This window comes from Anomaloglossus baeobatrachus, chromosome 2 (genome assembly GCF_048569485.1).
Source record: "Anomaloglossus baeobatrachus isolate aAnoBae1 chromosome 2, aAnoBae1.hap1, whole genome shotgun sequence".
NCBI classification, from domain to species: domain Eukaryota; kingdom Metazoa; phylum Chordata; class Amphibia; order Anura; family Aromobatidae; genus Anomaloglossus; species Anomaloglossus baeobatrachus.
Window position 1 is genome coordinate 741,324,897 of NC_134354.1, and position 13,652 is coordinate 741,338,548.

Consider the following 13,652-nt stretch of genomic DNA (forward strand, 5'->3'; position numbering starts at 1 on the left):
ACAAGAACCTGGAATACTTGCGGTCCGCTCAGCGACTGAACCCACGGCAAGCCAGGTGGTCCTTATTCTTTGCCAGGTTTGACTTCCAGCTCCATTTCCGACCCGCGGACAAGAATGTACGCGCTGATGCCTTGTCTAGGTCTTTCATGCCCATGGAGCAGGAGGAAGAGACTACCCAACCTATCATCTCTCCTAGCAAGATTATTCCGGTGGCCCCTGTCACCCTGGCCCAGATACCGCCCGGGAAGACCTATGTCTCTGAGACAGACAGGCAAAAAGTGTTACACTGGGGTCATGCCTCAAAAACAGCCGGTCATGCAGGCCAGAAGAGAACATGGGGTGCGATTGTACGCCATTACTGGTGGCCATCCCTTCGCACGGACGTCGCTGCTTTTGTCTCTGCCTGCTCCTCTTGTGCCAGGAACAAGACGCCCAAACACCTGCCCTATGGCCGTCTTCTGCCTCTGCCGATACCCTCAGTTCCGTGGCAACACATAGCGATGGATTTTATTACGGACTTGCCATTATCCTCCGGACACACAGTCATATGGGTCGTGGTGGACCGGTTCTCCAAAATGGCTCACTTCGTCCCTATGGCTGGACTGCCCTCTGCTCAGGAACTCGCGGAAGCCTATATACATCACATCTTCCGCTTGCATGGCTTTCCATCCCACATCGTGTCCGACAGAGGAACTCAGTTCACCTCCCGCTTCTGGAGGGCGCTCTGCAAACATCTGGGAGTGACTCTGGACTTTTCTTCTGCTTACCATCCTCAGTCTAATGGCCAAGTGGAGAGGGTCAATCAAATCTTGACCTCCTTCTTACGTCACTATGTCAACGCCCATCACGACGACTGGTCCACGCTTCTGCCTTGGGCTGAATTCTCACATAACCACCACATCAGTGAGTCATCCTCCAAATCTCCCTTCCATGTCGTTTACGGACTTCAGCCCTCCGTCCCATTGCCTATATCCCCTTCTTCGGATGTCCCTGCGGCTGATACTGTAGCCCGTGACTTCGCTACCATTTGGGACTCTGTCAAGGCGTCCCTTGGACGCGCTTCCCAGCGGATGAAGAAACACGCTGACAAGAGGCGTCTGGACCCTCCGCGTTTCTCTCCTGGTGACCTGGTTTGGCTTGCTTCCCAGTACATCCGGTTGAAGATTCCATCCTACAAGCTGGGTCCTCGCTACATCGGGCCGTTTAAGGTCCTCCGCAAGATCAATGAGGTCTCCTACAAGCTACAGCTCCCGGCCACGATGAGGATACCCAACTCGTTCCACGTCTCCCTGCTCAAACCGGTTGTCCTTGGTCCCTTCTCCGCTACTGCCAGTCCGGCTCCTCCACCTATTGCCGATGACGACATCTATGCGGTAAGGGATATCGTGGCCATGAAGACCGTACGGGGTCGACAGTTCTTCCTGGTGGACTGGGAAGGGTATGGTCCTGAGGATAGGTCCTGGGAGCCCAGGGAGAACGTGGGCACTCCTCTTATCCGTGCCTTCATGTCCCGGTTGCGGGGAGGGGGGCGTGGGGGGGGGGGTACTGTCACGCTCCCCGGGTCCTCACCCCCGCTCCCCGGCTCACCTGCCACGCTCCCCGCTCTCCAGCCTCCGGTGCCCGTCCTTCCCAGGCCCCCTGGTGCCCGATTCCGGCGCCCGACGGCTTCCCAGGACCTGGCCGGCTCCCCTGCGTCCTCCTCTCAGCCTCCTTCCCTGGCTTCTGGCACCCGGGCGGCGCGCATGCGCATTAGGGCGCGCGCGCGGTCACTGACCCTTTCTTAAAGGGCCAGCGTCCATTAACAGGAAATGAGGTTGAACAGGTACAGGGTATAAAGGGGGTTATTGTCCAAGGGGGCGGGGCCTGATCTTCGTGTTTTCCAAGCTAGGAGTCAGGTCTCCTTGTATCTTCTTGCCATACTCACGTATCTCTCTTCTAGAGCTGATCCTGCCTCGCCATCCGGTCCTGCTGAATCCGGAACCCCGCACGCTGTCCGTCTGCCATCTGACAGTCCGTACCATCTCGGATCCCTGCGGTGACCCGTCATCTTGCTCCAAAAGGTTCCGGACCCCGCCTGACATCATCTCGGCTTCCGAACCTGAGCTACGTCACCCGGACTATCATCCGTGACTCCGTGGTCCCAGGGACTTCTTCGTTACGCTCTCTTGCACGGACTGTTCTACTGCCCATACTGCTTCAGCTACCGGACTCCTTACCACCATCTTAGAGTTCGGCCCAGTGGATCCACCTCCTGGGTCTGCCCGACCGCCTGGCCCTGACAAATTGTATGCAGAACATGTTACAATGCTTACACAAGAAAAGAATCACTATTGCGGATGAAGCAACTAATAACATTAATGATTTGTATAAAGAGTTGAACAAATTTGATTTACACCCGGAATACAAAATTCACAACTCTGATATTAACACTAAGTTAACCCAATTAGAACAGGATACCATATTCCGCAAATCTAAAAAACTACAACGGGATAGACAGGATATGGTTATTGACAAAAGAGGTTCAGAACCTTCTGACAAGGAAACACAAAGGACTCCCTTTAACCATAGACCCAGACGCAATAGTCAACACAGGAATTTTTTCAACAGTAAATTTCATAGGAAAAAGTCCAATGCGTCCACCGGAAATAATAGCACTGGTACTGCTGACGAGGGACAGGCGAAATGCCCTCCCCTCCCTATTCATACGGGTATCCCTAACTCTGAATCCCCCCTGCCGACCCCAATGGATGAGGTGTTTACCGCAATCTCCAGTGGGGACCCTATAACCACTCTCAGTCCTAAACAGACTATACCAGCCCTTGCAGACACCGGTTCCACGTCATACTCCGAGAATGCCCCCAGAGATTTCACGGAGACTAGGAAGCAATTGGAAGCCCTTAGGCTACAAATAGAGAGAATACGAAAAAATAGAGATCTAGAAATTGAACGAGAAAAAGCTAGAACATCAGCCACTGAAGAAGACACTATTGATAAAGATGTATTGGACTTATTGGATATGTCCATACATGATGAATACATCCCACTACCTCTTGACCAGGGTCCGCTGGAGATGCCCACTTTAATGGTATCCACGGCCACAATTATTGATGACTCTGCAAAGGGCATCGTTACTATTGATAATACCCGTGAGGGGGACAAATGCGTTCCTTTTTTACCGGGAGCCAGGAATACCCAACCCCAGATCATTCATTTTCTCACACCGCGAGTGGGAAAAAGAAAAAACATTACCGAGGAACTAGGGCTGGCCTCAGGGTCCAACAAAAAAGAGAAAAGAGGCCCACAATAGACCCTGTTAATAAGGGCATTTTTAATCTATCCAGCCACACTTTAACAAAAGGAGAATTGGATGTATTGAGTAAGGGACTGTCCTTTTGCCCGGCAAAAAATTCAAATGATTTTGAGGTGTATATTGACCTACAAAAATTTATTAGAAAATTGACTCTCACCCGTCATTTTCAAGTCAATAAATATAACCCGCAGGTGACTGTTTCACCTGTGGATGATTTCTTCCATACTGATTGTAAGGTGAAATCTAATTTCTATCCCCTTCAGAGTAAGGGACATCATTTAAAAACGTATTACGATTTAGTCCTTGAAGATCTTAAAAAACTTGCTTTAAACAAAGCACCTTTCAAGTCTAATTTGAATAAAGAGGAGAGGGCGGCTCTCCTAGGATTAAAAAACAACCCTTCCTTAATCATCAGAAATGCAGATAAGGGGGGAGGTATAGTTATACAAAACAAAGAGACATATCTATGTGAGGCAATGAGGAATCTTTCGAATCCTGCTCATTATGAAGTGGTGGAGATGGCTCAGTATAATCTTTCCCTAAAAAAGTATTATACCTTGATAAAAGATGCAACACAGAGAGGGATACTTAATAAAGATGAAACAAAATTCCTGGAGGTAAAAAGTCCAAAGATAGCATTTTACTACCATCTACCCAAAATTCATAAATCTCTCCATAACCCTCCAGGGAGACCTATTATTTCTGGTATTGGTTCACTAACCGAGAACCTAGCGGCTTATATAGACCAGATAATGGGTATACATGTGGTTAGGTTAAAAAGTTTTTTACGTGATTCTACCCACCTCATTAACATTATTAAGGACATTGAATGGAAGGAGTCCTTCCGGTTTGTTTCATTGGATATTGCGTCATTATACACAAATATATTACATGATCTGGGCCTCGAGGTATTTCAGCAATTCCTGGAGGTTGATGACCGTCTACCAGGGGCGCAAAAAAACTTTATTGTGGAGGGCATGGAGTTTATTTTGGCGAACAATTTTTTTACTTTCCAGGATGTACTGTATCGCCAACGACGTGGGGTGGCGATGGGTTCGAAGGTGGCACCCACGTTTGCTAACCTGTTCATGGGATTATTTGAGTTGCAATATATATACTCTTCTAAATTCTTCAAACATATTATCATCTATAAAAGGTACATTGATGATTTATTTATTATTTGGGATGACTCAGAAAATAGCTTAACCCCTTTCCTGGAACATATAAAGAACATTAATTGGGGACTTACGTTTTCACCTTCAGTGGATAAAAAAACTATAGATTTTCTGGACCTCACCATTAAGCACGAGGAGGGCACCATTGTGACCAAAACGTTCTTCAAAAAGGTGGACAGTAATGGATATATTGATTTCACCAGTGATCATTATTGTAAATGGCTGTCAAATGTGCCCAGAAATCAATATCAGAGGATACGTAGGAATTGCACCCGTAATAAAGATTACATTGAACAGGCAGGGGTCCTAAAGGACAGATTTTTAAATAAAAAATATCCACATTCGGTGATTAAGAGGGCCTATAAAGAGAATTTAAAGTCCCAACAGGTGGAATTAATTAAAGGGAAAAAGAATGATCCCATGACAAAAAACAGTATTAAGAATGAGTCCAATTTTTCTTTAAATTTTCTGACCACTTACAGTAGGGATAATGTGGCCATAAAAAATGTCATCCAAAGACATTGGAGCATTCTTCTTAATGATCCCTTTCTGAGGGATGTCTTCCCTAAAAAACCTGGCATTACGTTCAGGAGGGCATCCAGTCTAAAAAACCAGTTAGCCCCTAGCAGACTGAGGACTGTTTCACCCGCACCGTTAATTAACAAACCTGTTGGAGTATTTAAATGTGGCACAAAAAATTGTCTTTGTTGTAGATCTATACAGCATAGAAGGAAGTCTTTTGGTTTGTCTCCAGGAGGCACTGAGTTTACTATTAAGAGTCACCTTACCTGTCAATCTGAATTTGTTGTTTACCTTATCGAGTGTGACTGTGATATGCGTTATGTGGGCAGGACCACGCAGGCCCTTCATAATCGAATCAACTCGCATAGGCACAATGTAAAAATCGGGTTTATGCTCCATGGCCTATCCAGGCACATGACCATGGTTCATGATAAAAAATTTTGTCTTAAAGTTACTCCTATCGAGCAAATACCCCCACATACCCCTAATCGGAATGAATTATTAAACAAAAAAGAAACATATTGGATTTACAAGTTAAATACCCTTAAACCGGTGGGGCTGAACGAGGTAACCGATCTTTTTCATTAGGGGTCCACTGTTGTTTTGGTTTTATAAATTTTTAGCTTTTTTATTTTTATTTTTATACATATATATTATCATTATATATATATATATATATATATGTTTTATTTCTTCCCTCCCTGTTTTATACATTCATATATACATATACATCCATATACGCATAAATATTGTACATATAAATAATAATTTTTATTCCTATACGTCAGGGTATTATTTTAATTCTTTGATATACTGTGTTATTGTTAATTGTCTTTTTTAAGCTGGTTCCTTTTACTATTGTTTTTATAGTCATGATCAGGTCTCACCTCATATTTTAATATGGTACTATTTTTATAAATATATATAAATAATTTTTTGACAGTTATCTATTTTTGATTTTTAATTTTATGTCCTGCTAGTATCCATGTTGTTCGTGTAATTTTAATTGACTACAAAAATTGTATACTATATACTAACTCCCATGTAATGTTCCCTATAATTTCTGTCCTTTTTTCACTCTTTGTAATTAGATGTGCAATTCTGGCTCTTGGTACATGTTTACAGTTTTCCCTCACTACCCCACACTTGCTCCGGTGTGTAGTAACTATTCCCGTGCATATTCAGCACGGCAATCCTTTTTCACCCTTCCCCGCATGCGCATTAGTGTTTTTTCCCACGCTTTGAACTTTCTCGACCCCGCACATCTATCCGGCTTCTTATCTTTCCTCCCGCATGCGCATTAGTTCCGTTCCCACGGTCTTGAACTTTCACGACCTCACTCTTGCTGAGAATTGCAGTTTCTGCCCCCCGCACTCCATATAGTGTGTTTATAGCACCCACATTGTGTTTTTTTGTTGAAGCAGGAGCTGGTTTCCTATTTGCACTGCTGTCTGCTCTATGTAGCCTAATGGTCCGATCCTCTGTTACATTCCTTGCACATATTGACCCGATTTCTTGCGGGTTCTATTCTGATTCACTGTTTGGCTTACTTCTTTACAACCACTATTCCCTTATATATATTTTTTTGTCAATGGTCACAAATACACGGGACTCACTTTTTTTCTTTTTTCTTTTATTAAACTGGAAGTTTGATGATAATTTTATTTAGACATGTTTATGATAAAGAAAAGCGGTTTTTGCATTGAAATCATGTTACTACGTCATTCAATGAATGTATGGAATTCCCGCCGATTTTTTTCTTTTCTTGTTAAAGTGGGCGTATCCATGACGTCACACCTGAAGGTATATGTTTTTCGGCCCATTCTTTGACTGCTGATTTTGATGTTGCTTGTGCCTGTATTGTCCTGAGGAAGGGAGCGGATGCTCCTGAAACGCGTAGACCTGAACATGGAATAAAGTCACGTTAAATTCATCTCCTGCATCAGTGGTCTTTGGCGCGGTGATTAAACACCCATCTCCTTACTAGAATATAACTTCATCCCAGGGGTGACTGCTGCCGCTGACCCAGTATTTATGCCTGCATAGTGGTTGTGACTTTTCACAACTACACTTGGTGAGTAACCTCTGTGAATCATACCCTATTTGTTTGTAGGGTAAGACCCTATTGCGCTCTCTTTCCACAGTGTTTTCACGTTTCTTCTTGGATCTGGCGTGACCAGTTCTTCTGTGTGTGGATCCAGCAGCAGAGGGTCGTTTTTACCTAAGATGGAATACTTCAACAACCGACTTTCCTCAAGAGAGAAATTAATTCTACAAACAGTAGGTGCACCCGTGGTTCAGAGAACCAACTGGGATCTTGATTTACCCAACATATACTCTGAGGAGGATACTGCATGCATGATAAAACTGTTTCATCGACTGGAGGATTTGTTGAAAGAGGAACTCAGATTTGGGCTGGATGCCAGGTTCCTCATGATCTATATGGAGGAGAAACTGTGCCCGAGGGGCTTAAGAATCAAACATGACTCTCCTTTTCCGTCTGATTTGATTTTCACGGCAGAATGGGACGGCATTCTCTCTAATTGTATGCAGAACATGTTACAATGCTTACACAAGAAAAGAATCACTATTGCGGATGAAGCAACTAATAACATTAATGATTTGTATAAAGAGTTGAACAAATTTGATTTACACCCGGAATACAAAATTCACAACTCTGATATTAACACTAAGTTAACCCAATTAGAACAGGATACCATATTCCGCAAATCTAAAAAACTACAACGGGATAGACAGGATATGGTTATTGACAAAAGAGGTTCAGAACCTTCTGACAAGGAAACACAAAGGACTCCCTTTAACCATAGACCCAGACGCAATAGTCAACACAGGAATTTTTTCAACAGTAAATTTCATAGGAAAAAGTCCAATGCGTCCACCGGAAATAATAGCACTGGTACTGCTGACGAGGGACAGGCGAAATGCCCTCCCCTCCCTATTCATACGGGTATCCCTAACTCTGAATCCCCCCTGCCGACCCCAATGGATGAGGTGTTTACCGCAATCTCCAGTGGGGACCCTATAACCACTCTCAGTCCTAAACAGACTATACCAGCCCTTGCAGACACCGGTTCCACGTCATACTCCGAGAATGCCCCCAGAGATTTCACGGAGACTAGGAAGCAATTGGAAGCCCTTAGGCTACAAATAGAGAGAATACGAAAAAATAGAGATCTAGAAATTGAACGAGAAAAAGCTAGAACATCAGCCACTGAAGAAGACACTATTGATAAAGATGTATTGGACTTATTGGATATGTCCATACATGATGAATACATCCCACTACCTCTTGACCAGGGTCCGCTGGAGATGCCCACTTTAATGGTATCCACGGCCACAATTATTGATGACTCTGCAAAGGGCATCGTTACTATTGATAATACCCGTGAGGGGGACAAATGCGTTCCTTTTTTACCGGGAGCCAGGAATACCCAACCCCAGATCATTCATTTTCTCACACCGCGAGTGGGAAAAAGAAAAAACATTACCGAGGAACTAGGGCTGGCCTCAGGGTCCAACAAAAAAGAGAAAAGAGGCCCACAATAGACCCTGTTAATAAGGGCATTTTTAATCTATCCAGCCACACTTTAACAAAAGGAGAATTGGATGTATTGAGTAAGGGACTGTCCTTTTGCCCGGCAAAAAATTCAAATGATTTTGAGGTGTATATTGACCTACAAAAATTTATTAGAAAATTGACTCTCACCCGTCATTTTCAAGTCAATAAATATAACCCGCAGGTGACTGTTTCACCTGTGGATGATTTCTTCCATACTGATTGTAAGGTGAAATCTAATGTCTATCCCCTTCAGAGTAAGGGACATCATTTAAAAACGTATTACGATTTAGTCCTTGAAGATCTTAAAAAACTTGCTTTAAACAAAGCACCTTTCAAGTCTAATTTGAATAAAGAGGAGAGGGCGGCTCTCCTAGGATTAAAAAACAACCCTTCCTTAATCATCAGAAATGCAGATAAGGGGGGAGGTATAGTTATACAAAACAAAGAGACATATCTATGTGAGGCAATGAGGAATCTTTCGAATCCTGCTCATTATGAAGTGGTGGAGATGGCTCAGTATAATCTTTCCCTAAAAAAGTATTATACCTTGATAAAAGATGCAACACAGAGAGGGATACTTAATAAAGATGAAACAAAATTCCTGGAGGTAAAAAGTCCAAAGATAGCATTTTACTACCATCTACCCAAAATTCATAAATCTCTCCATAACCCTCCAGGGAGACCTATTATTTCTGGTATTGGTTCACTAACCGAGAACCTAGCGGCTTATATAGACCAGATAATGGGTATACATGTGGTTAGGTTAAAAAGTTTTTTACGTGATTCTACCCACCTCATTAACATTATTAAGGACATTGAATGGAAGGAGTCCTACCGGTTTGTTTCATTGGATATTGCGTCATTATACACAAATATATTACATGATCTGGGCCTCGAGGTATTTCAGCAATTCCTGGAGGTTGATGACCGTCTACCAGGGGCGCAAAAAAACTTTATTGTGGAGGGCATGGAGTTTATTTTGGCGAACAATTTTTTTACTTTCCAGGATGTACTGTATCGCCAACGACGTGGGGTGGCGATGGGTTCGAAGGTGGCACCCACGTTTGCTAACCTGTTCATGGGATTATTTGAGTTGCAATATATATACTCTTCTAAATTCTTCAAACATATTATCATCTATAAAAGGTACATTGATGATTTATTTATTATTTGGGATGACTCAGAAAATAGCTTAACCCCTTTCCTGGAACATATAAAGAACAATAATTGGGGACTTACGTTTTCACCTTCAGTGGATAAAAAAACTATAGATTTTCTGGACCTCACCATTAAGCACGAGGAGGGCACCATTGTGACCAAAACGTTCTTCAAAAAGGTGGACAGTAATGGATATATTGATTTCACCAGTGATCATTATTGTAAATGGCTGTCAAATGTGCCCAGAATTCAATATCAGAGGATACGTAGGAATTGCACCCGTAATAAAGATTACATTGAACAGGCAGGGGTCCTAAAGGACAGATTTTTAAATAAAAAATATCCACATTCGGTGATTAAGAGGGCCTATAAAGAGAATTTAAAGTCCCAACAGGTGGAATTAATTAAAGGGAAAAAGAATGATCCCATGACAAAAAACAGTATTAAGAATGAGTCCAATTTTTCTTTAAATTTTCTGACCACTTACAGTAGGGATAATGTGGCCATAAAAAATGTCATCCAAAGACATTGGAGCATTCTTCTTAATGATCCCTTTCTGAGGGATGTCCTCCCTAAAAAACCTGGCATTACGTTCAGGAGGGCATCCAGTCTAAAAAACCAGTTAGCCCCTAGCAGACTGAGGACTGTTTCACCCGCACCGTTAATTAACAAACCTGTTGGAGTATTTAAATGTGGCACAAAAAATTGTCTTTGTTGTAGATCTATACAGCATAGAAGGAAGTCTTTTGGTTTGTCTCCAGGAGGCACTGAGTTTACTATTAAGAGTCACCTTACCTGTCAATCTGAATTTGTTGTTTACCTTATCGAGTGTGACTGTGATATGCGTTATGTGGGCAGGACCACGCAGGCCCTTCATAATCGAATCAACTCGCATAGGCACAATGTAAAAATCGGGTTTATGCTCCATGGCCTATCCAGGCACATGACCATGGTTCATGATAAAAAATTTTGTCTTAAAGTTACTCCTATCGAGCAAATACCCCCACATACCCCTAATCGGAATGAATTATTAAACAAAAAAGAAACATATTGGATTTACAAGTTAAATACCCTTAAACCGGTGGGGCTGAACGAGGTAACCGATCTTTTTCATTAGGGGTCCACTGTTGTTTTGGTTTTATAAATTTTTAGCTTTTTTATTTTTATTTTTATACATATATATTATCATTATATATATATATATGTTTTATTTCTTCCCTCCCTGTTTTATACATTCATATATACATATACATCCATATACGCATAAATATTGTACATATAAATAATAATTTTTATTCCTATACGTCAGGGTATTATTTTAATTCTTTGATATACTGTGTTATTGTTAATTGTCTTTTTTAAGCTGGTTCCTTTTACTATTGTTTTTATAGTCATGATCAGGTCTCACCTCATATTTTAATATGGTACTATTTTTATAAATATATATAAATAATTTTTTGACAGTTATCTATTTTTGATTTTTAATTTTATGTCCTGCTAGTATCCATGTTGTTCGTGTAATTTTAATTGACTACAAAAATTGTATACTATATACTAACTCCCATGTAATGTTCCCTATAATTTCTGTCCTTTTTTCACTCTTTGTAATTAGATGTGCAATTCTGGCTCTTGGTACATGTTTACAGTTTTCCCTCACTACCCCACACTTGCTCCGGTGTGTAGTAACTATTCCCGTGCATATTCAGCACGGCAATCCTTTTTCACCCTTCCCCGCATGCGCATTAGTGTTTTTTCCCACGCTTTGAACTTTCTCGACCCCGCACATCTATCCGGCTTCTTATCTTTCCTCCCGCATGCGCATTAGTTCCGTTCCCACGGTCTTGAACTTTCACGACCTCACTCTTGCTGAGAATTGCAGTTTCTGCCCCCCGCACTCCATATAGTGTGTTTATAGCACCCACATTGTGTTTTTTTGTTGAAGCAGGAGCTGGTTTCCTATTTGCACTGCTGTCTGCTCTATGTAGCCTAATGGTCCGATCCTCTGTTACATTCCTTGCACATATTGACCCGATTTCTTGCGGGTTCTATTCTGATTCACTGTTTGGCTTACTTCTTTACAACCACTATTCCCTTATATATATTTTTTTGTCAATGGTCACAAATACACGGGACTCACTTTTTTTCTTTTTTCTTTTATTAAACTGGAAGTTTGATGATAATTTTATTTAGACATGTTTATGATAAAGAAAAGCGGTTTTTGCATTGAAATCATGTTACTACGTCATTCAATGAATGTATGGAATTCCCGCCGATTTTTTTCTTTTCTTGTTAAAGTGGGCGTATCCATGACGTCACACCTGAAGGTATATGTTTTTCGGCCCATTCTTTGACTGCTGATTTTGATGTTGCTTGTGCCTGTATTGTCCTGAGGAAGGGAGCGGATGCTCCTGAAACGCGTAGACCTGAACATGGAATAAAGTCACGTTAAATTCATCTCCTGCATCAGTGGTCTTTGGCGCGGTGATTAAACACCCATCTCCTTACTAGAATATAACTTAAAACTATATTAAGAAAGAAAGAGATCAAATGTAAACAAAAAAAAAATAAAGCATGACATTTTATTTTACCATCAAAAATGTTTTTATATATAAACTAAAAAAGTGCACATTTGTTATAATAAATGAGCAAAAAATGTTCAAAAACAGAACAGTGATCCAAAGGTGTAGAGGAAAAAAAAAACATGGTACCAATAAAAATGTCACTTTGTCCTGCAATCATTGCGATACCCCAAATTATTTTTTTCCTCTGTGCGGCCCATACACCCAGCCAAGTTTGAGACCCCTGCGTTAGACATATATGGAGATCGGTGTCTGTAAAGATATCCTGAGCCTGAACTGTTTTGTTTTTTTTTTTTACCTGGTTGGACCCTCAGATCCTGTGTATCTGCGAGTCCGCCCATCACACCTTGTGTATCTTTTTGTATTCGTTATCGTGTTTGTGTGATCTCTTCTATTTACTTTTTGAACATGCTAAGAATATTAGTGACCTGGAGGCCATTGCCCATGAGGAATGGGCTAAGATTCTTCAGGTACACTGCCAGAAGCTATTGTTTGGCTATGCATGACATTACCAGCAGGTCATAACAGCCAGAGGGGCTCTACTAGGCATTACTGTGAGTGGTCCTCAAAAAGATGCCCCTATAGAGGAGTTAAGAAACATGATAGTTTGATTAAAAAAACAACAACAACAAAAAGACCAGATTTACATATAGGGATGAGTGGAGACATATCTCAGGAATGGGGATGCGCAGAAACAAAGGAAAAATAATGCCAGATTCAGCAGAACAGCGGCATTTACACTAGGTGAAAAAATACATGTTTATGGAAAGAGACAGAACTAATATATTATTTTATGGTATTTCTGTATGAGTGTACTGTGGCCCCTGGTCTCCAGACATCTCAAAAGTCTCCAAGTGTGCAGTTCTGTACTATACAATATGTTTGCTGCCTCCTAGAGTTTATTGATGAAGTGTTGGCACGTTCCCTTTGCACCCAACCTTCTGATGTACGGACCAGTCAATGGAGACTTTGTATAGAGTGTGATACTACAAAGAGAAAAGTAGCAACACTACCCATGTATGAGCATTGAGGACGAATAAAAGCGGAGGTCACGTGATGCGCTAATCCGGTCCTGTAACAGGTGCCCTACATAGAAAACCCAGGTCACCATCCATCCTCTCTTTCATGTTATCGCACAATAGGTCCTTTGTCAAGGAGAGAAGAGAATGCTGGGTAAGGTGGTGTCCCCATTCAATTCATTGCTACTTAGTTTTGGAAATTCATAAAAGACACTTATTCATGTGTTTTGGTCTGACTAAGGTTAGAATTTCATTATTTATGCATTAACTACTTAGTTTCTTAAAGGAAGTGTACACAATTTTCACACA

General features: G+C 41.7%; 1 protein-coding gene across 1 annotated transcript in view; it reads right to left on the minus strand.

Moving 5' to 3' along the window:
• Positions 1–11,940: 11,940 nt before the first annotated feature.
• The window catches only part of LOC142290666 (uncharacterized), a 201,568-nt gene continuing 199,856 nt past the window's right edge, over positions 11,941–13,652 (minus strand). The window contains exon 2 of the transcript XR_012750359.1: positions 11,941–12,168. The gene's annotated coding sequence lies outside the window, so the exon portion shown is untranslated. The remainder of the gene's footprint in view (positions 12,169–13,652) is intronic.